Source organism: Cebus imitator, unplaced genomic scaffold, assembly GCF_001604975.1.
Source record: "Cebus imitator isolate Cc_AM_T3 unplaced genomic scaffold, Cebus_imitator-1.0 Scaffold156, whole genome shotgun sequence".
Taxonomy (NCBI): domain Eukaryota; kingdom Metazoa; phylum Chordata; class Mammalia; order Primates; family Cebidae; genus Cebus; species Cebus imitator.
The window spans coordinates 2,234,388-2,241,874 of record NW_016107471.1 but is presented as its reverse complement, the minus strand read 5'-3'; positions in this window follow the sequence as shown (position 1 = coordinate 2,241,874).

Sequence of the window (7,487 nt, the reverse complement as noted above, 5' to 3'; positions counted from 1 at the left end):
GCTCACTGCAGCCTCCATCTCCAGGGTCCAAGTGATTCTCCTGCCTCAACCTCCCAAGTAGCTGGGACGACAGGTGTCTGCCACCACACCCAGCTAATTTTTGTATTTTTAGTAGAGATGGGGTTTCACCATATACCACTTAACAAGCTGATCATGAAACAAAGATCTACCACAATGAACTGAAAATTGAAGCAAACTGTGAAAATTCAACGGGCTGGATGCAGAAATTTAAGAATACACATGATATTAAATTTTTAAAGATTTCTGATGATCAAGCACCTGCTGATCACAAAGCAGTGGAGCAATTCAGTAATGAGTTGGACATCATTGCTGTTGGCCAGGATGGTCTCGATCTCTTGATCTTATGATCTGCCTGCCTTGGCCTCCCAAAGTTCTGGGATTACAGACATGAGCCACTGCACCTGGCCAGGACTAATTCTAATGTTAATACATGGTGCATGTAATTTAAGGAGATATTTGGGGGTAAATAAGCTTTTGATGCCCCATCAAATCCCGCATTATACATGATAATTTATTCTTTAAGTTCCATAATTGGGAAGGTACACAAAGATCTTTGTGCATGATAGGATTCCAGGGGAAGAAAGCTGCATTCCATCAGCTGAAGGATGTTTATTTACCCTCAGTGTTTTTCTTGACTTAAAGAAAACTATGAGCACTAGGGCTATGCTCTTGATCTTCCTGTGGATCGAGTGGAAGGAAGTATAGCTAAATCTTTTATGAATTCAGGCTTTGATATTGATAGTCACTAAATTGTGCTAAAAAGTACAGACTGAGCATCCCTAACTTGAAAGTACAAACTTTAAAAGGATCCAAAATCTGAAACTTTCTGTCAACATGACACCACAAGTAGAAAATTCCACACTTGACCTCATGTGACAAATGACAAATCATCATCAAAATGCAGATGCACAATACAATTTATTCAGCATTCCCAAAGGAAAAAAAAAAGAGCGACCTCCAATTTTCCTTTAGCTGTGATGTATCTTTTTTCAAGCATGTCAATATTTTCCCAAAAAATGCTTTGACTTCTTCAGATATGCAAAAAATACACCAACAGGGTCCCTCAGTACTCTGGAAGAAGTAAATATTGATGATGTTTTTAACACCAATAATAAAGCTCCAGTTTTTCTTTCATGCATACCCACAAGTAATAAAATGGCAAGTGTGTGGGTTTGACTTGCCAAGTGCCAGTTCCCATGATGCCCTGCTTGGAAACAAGATCTACATGCAATATTCACTGGGTACTTTTGCTTATTCACTGCTATGTGGTATAAATATATTGTTGAAAATATCAAGAAAGTCTATAGATAAGCCTATGGGTAACAGAAATAAGGAAAAGATAAAGCATTCATGTTTATTTGTAGCACAGAAAGTCAAAGTGTTGGAGAAAGTGGACAGTGGTGAAGGTGTGAAACACTTTATAGAAGAGTTTAGTGTTGAAATGAGCACCATATATAACCTGAAGAAACAAAAAGGTAGACTATTGAGGTTCTAGTTGGAAAGCAATGAACAGAAGTTAATGATTTTATTTTAACTTAATAGAATAAAAAAAGGAAAATCTCAATCATGTATTGAAGTAGTGTACTCATTAGTGTTGCAATGAACATGTGCCACTTAATAAGCTAATCATGAAACAAAGATCTACCACAATGAACTGAAAATTGACGTCAACTGTGAAAATTCAACAGGCTGGATGCAGAAATTTAAGAAAACACATGACATTAAATTTTTAAAGATTTCTGATAATAAAGCATCTGCTGATCACAAAGCAGTGGAGCAATTCATTAACGAGCTGGACATCATTGCTGTTGAAAATCTGATGCCGGAACAAGGACATGATGCTGATGAAACGTCAACTATTTGGTATTATTTTCCCAAAAGACACTAGATACAACTAATTAAACAGATCCTTCAAAAATTAATGCCAGTGACAGAATAACTGTGCTATGATGTGCTAATGTGGCAGGCATGCACAAATGTAAACTTGCTGTGATAGGCCAAAGCTTGCATCCTTACTGTTTTCAAGAATTCAGTTTCTTATCAGTCTAATTATTATGCTCATAGAAAGACATGGATCACTGACAACATCTTTTCTGATTGGTTTTATAAACATTCTGTACCAGTGGCTCATGCTCATTGCAGGGAAGCTGGACTTGATGATGTTTACTTTTAAGTCCATCTAATCCTTTTGCAGTTATATACCTCACATACAATTCTTCAAACTTCTTGGTATTATTATAGAATATTAAGGTTAGGATATAGCTTTATATTTTCTCAGAAACTTAAAATTTTTAACTATGTTTTAGCTGTGTTATATATAGATCTCCTTTTGTTACTTTTTATTAGATATTTTAAACCTCTAATAGGCATTATCCTGTCCTTTTAATTTTACATTTTTGTACTATTTTTGTAAATGTTAGCATTATTTTAGTTTCCTCTATTGTCTGTTAGGAAACTAATAATCCTATAAAGCTAAGTGGTGAACCACTTCATGGAGTTGATATGCAGTATAGTGGAGACTGGATTAAACCAAGTTTTCAAGCTTTGAATGCCATATAGTTATCATCATGCTCATCTTGCCTCTATTTTCCCAACTTTTTTTTCCCTCTCCCTCTTAGTTCAAATAGCAAATTTTTTCTTACATTTTAATGATAACACATAGTAAAATGCTGTCTGACATCTTCTTACATCTCCAGAGTTGCTACATTTCAAGAGTAAACTTTCTGCTATATTTTTAAGGCAATGTACATTATGTTTGTGTAGTCTTTTCATTAGCCTAAGGCCACTTCCACATCTCAGTACCACTGCCAGTTTCCTAACTCTGGAATAGTGAGTGCTCTATTCCGGTAGTTTGCTGTTCAGCACAGATAAGATGTGTGTTCTCCCCTTGGAATCTCTCAAGGTACACCTAAACGCTGCCAGAACACTCCTCTCAGATCTTCAGCTCGAGGACACAGTTCGACGTGCAAAATCTTTGCCAAATTTCCATTGTCTGGCAGCCTTTAGCTAATGTGGTTCTGCAAGATTAAGGAATGATCTCTTATCCTTCTCATTTTTGCCTGTTCTTTCAACTCTGAAGGGTGGATTTGTTTTTTCCCCTGAACATTTAGAAATAAACAGCATTTCATTTGCCAGCCTTAGAATGACTGCCCCAGTTTACAGTGGCGTTCCTATCCCAGGGCTGGCTTCCTTATTTGGAAATGTTCTCACAGGGACAAGCTACATTACTGAGTGCTTAGCCTCCAGGTCAAATGCTGAAAGTACAGAGGGGGCTAGTAATGATGTGAAACTGAAGAAAGCAAGTTCACAGTTTTGGTGCAGATCCTGTATTTGTGAGGTCACTGTGCAATGGGACTGTACCCGAATCTTATATTCATGAACTTCCTATGTGACTGTGTTTGATTGACTTCTCAAAATATGGGGCAGGTCAGAGAATTTGTTGAATCTGGCACATCTGTTGTGTAGCAGAGGAAATTATTCCCAGAATGTGGCAAATCACAATCAGTACTCTCTCTCCTACAGCCCTGGAGATTTATATGCTCCTGATTTCATGAGTAATTTGAGTATTGGAGGTGAATGAGTCTATCATTGGGAAGTGTTAGTCATCAACATAACACAAAAGCCACAAACTTGTTTGAAATTTCTACTATTACACAAACTTGGAATATTTATACATTTGTGACACATCATATCCACTCCTCTTCCTGAAAATGCATGTTTTGTAGCACATGATTTCAGGGAAGTTAATGTAAAAGATCTTTCCATTCCCTTGTTTTCAGGCTTTGTGCTATTTCTGTATCTATTTCTTCTCTTTGCAGAAACCAGGACTGTGAAGCAATTGTGAGACACATTAATAAGTGTTTTTAAGTTGTTTCTAACTAGATTTTCTTCTCTTACTGTTTTGCTCCATAGTTTCCATCTACTCCATCTTCATTGCTATGTGTTTCTTCATGAAAATCCAGACAAAAGCTACACTAGCTCTGGAAAATGATTGAATCATTTCCCATTTATTCTTCCACTTCAATTATCTTTAAGAATCACACAAAATGAAGTCCAGTGCTTTATATTTTGGATCAACAACTTTTTGTTCAAGAGTATTTTCTACTTTGTTTCTTCCTCCTCACTCAAACATTGTCATACAATTACCAGTAAAGACAATTTCTCATAACTTACAGGGCAAATTGTTACAGGTAGTTTCAAAGACATGCCCATAGCTATAAACATGATAAATCAGTGGTAGAGCCCAAAATAGATATAAGGATGTTAATCTTATGAGCTTATAGTTTAAAATTTTAATATGCCCACTGTCTCATTGTGTGTTATTATTCATAAATAATAATTATAAATTAATACGAAATATATATTTTGATGAACTATGACATCACATTAATTCTTCATAAAGCTAATAAAATGTTACCCTGACTATATTCACTTTTATAACAGTTGATTAAGAGGAGTAATTGAGACAATAAATATAAAGTATTAGCAGTGCCTGGCACATAGTAAGTACTAAATATGACTTCATTATTATTATTTATTAAGTGGCTAATAGATGCCAACTGAGCTGCTCTTAACTTCACAGTTAAGGAAGTCTTTATAGCAAATCATTTAATTATCTAAATTTCTTTTTTGGCTTTTCTATGTTCCTTGTGTCTATTCTATCGACCCATTATCATTTCATTTCCAGTATAATTTAAATTGCAGGATATCATTAAGTAGCACAGAATTTACATATTAGAGAGTGCTGGGTTTTTCTTTATTTAATTTCCTCGAGTTGTATGCTTCACTGAAATGGCTAGGTCCAGAATTCACACACACACATACACACACACACACACACACACACACACTTTCATAAGTCCACTTGTGACTGTTTGCCATAGTCTCTACTTAAAAAGAGAAATACACTAAAAATGTTTTTATGCTCTAATATATTTTATATAGTGAGTATATAAGAAGGAACCTTGTGATTGAAAATAAGCAACTGCGAAAGGAAGACAGGTAGTTACGCAGTTGACTGCTGCAGGGTGGGTCAGGAAGGCAGGCAGACATAGTCACCACAGGAGCAAAATATCCTTGATGTCAGTACATGTGACCGGGGGAACATGTAGGTGGAGGTCTATGTTTAAAATGAAAGACAGTAATGATCCGTTTCATAGACACAATAAAAGTTTTATTGTTGCTGCTGCTGTTGTTTTATAATGAAGAGTTGCTAACAAGTTACATGTGGAAAAATCTATTGGGTTGTGTCTCCCTTAGCAGCCTACAGTGAATCTGATCACCAAAGTGATGTTTACTTTGTGTTCGCAAAAGCCGTATTTATGGTTATGGTTGGGTTGCTCAGACACAGGTCCTTCTCTTTTCATTGTCTTCAAAGGTGGGACTTCTTGATGCCGTGTTCCTTGCTTACAGGATGACAGCAGTAGTTAATCTTCTCATATTTCCAAAGTTAGCCTTCTGCTCCTTCTGTGTGATTGTCAGGTTGGTCCCTGTTCTTCCTTTGTTCCAGGTAAATAATTGGGAAATGAGAAGAAATTGAACATATGTGCTATAATTTATCATCATTCTGGGCTTTCTGCTCAATGTCCTCTTCTGCCCCAATAGAAAGCAAATCCCAAGTCAGAAGAGGTATCATATCTGGACAGGAAGTGAGAAAAATCAGAGCAGCATAATGTGTAGGATTTGACACATCCCTTTAGGGGAAGCAGAGGCCCAGTTTTCTTTGAAAAGGAAAGGCTGAACCAGCCAGGAACACACACCTTTCTGCATTGTCTGGCTGTCTGCGAAATGCAGATGGAAAACTGAAATGCAGATTACATTCAGGAAGAAGCAGCTTCTCCCCAGGTATCCACGCTTACCTGTGGTTAATCAATATTTCCTCAGTATCTCATGTTTCTACTTTTCTGCTCCATCTTGTGTCTCCCTATAAAGAGATTCTCAGTTATATGTAGTTCAAACACACCAAGGTGTGATCTGATAGTGGCTTTCAGAGTAGGTGTGTGTGACAAGAGGCTAAGAGAGAACTTAAAGCCACATAAACACTTTACGTTTAGCTAGGAATGCAGCCAGTGATGACTTAAAGAAACTTGCCTATCTGGTTTAATCAAATAGTGATGTAATTGTTCCATGCAATATAGTAACCACTAGCCACATGTGGCTATTTAAATTTAAAAATACATTAAGCGTTTATTCCTCAGTCTCACTAGCTGCATTTCAACTACTTTGCATGTGGCTAGTGGCTACTGGATTGCGCGGCTCAAATATTGCAGGAAGTTGCACTGAGCAGCACTAAATTTGGGCAGACACAATGCTGATGACACTCAGGGTCCTTCTAGATTCTTACCAAGTTATTCATTATTTACAGATGTCACTGTTCTTTCTCCAGTCCTCATGTCAATGCTCCAGGCAGACAAGAGGGAAAGAGTAAGAAAGAGATGTTGATCACTCATTCCCTTCCCACTTTCTCTTTTTCAGAAAAATAATAACTTATTCAGAATTTTCAACTGTTAAATTACTTCTTATAGCACATAAAACGAAAATCAGTTGGATGACCTTCCGTGACTGGGAGAAGGACTGGGATAAGTATTTTTAATTGGTACTTGGCTACTACAAACAAAATCAGAGTTGTGTTGTGAGACAAAAGGGAAGAATCAAAGTTGAATAGGTAACATCAGAATCTGAAACACATGGGATATCTTTTTTACAACATCAATTGTACTCAATTTAAAATATGTGCTTTGAGTTTTTGATAGGTAAATTTTAAGAAACTTAAAATGGTGAAAATTAAAAGAAACATAGATATGCTTTCACAGTAGAATATTTCCAAATTACAAATTTTTGATAAAACATGATAATACAAAGAAATTTTGTCCCTTGTTTAATATATCCCTCCATATACCATTGTGTTTAATAGTGTAATATATACCGCCATATACTATTGGGGTTCTTAGCCTCCTTTTGCCATTAGGGGGATTTGGGTTTAATAGAAGGAAAAACATACATTAGGTGCTTCTTTTATTAGTACAATTTTCATTTTCATGGGAGGCCCCAGGAAACTAACTGATAAGTCTTCAGGGACTCAAATCATGAGATATCTACACAGAGCTGAGAAGCTTTTGGTTGTTTCGTGTCCTGTGGGCTTTACAACTTTTTGCAATCCCTTAGATAAACCTGAAACAATTGTGTATAAAAGGTATGTTAGTGCCTCACCTGCCTTAGAAGGGTCTTTAAACTCTCTCTAAGATCTTCTTAAAATGAAAAACCTGGTTTGGATTTCTTTATTTTTTTATTGCATTTTAGGTTTTGGGGTACATGTGAAAAACATGCAAGATTGTTGCATAGGTACAAACGTGGCAGTGTGATTTGCTGCCTTCCCCATCAACTATATCTGGCATTTCTCCCCATGTTTTTCTCTCCCCAACTCCCCACCCCCCGCTGTCCCTCCCTACTTCCCCCCAACAGACCCC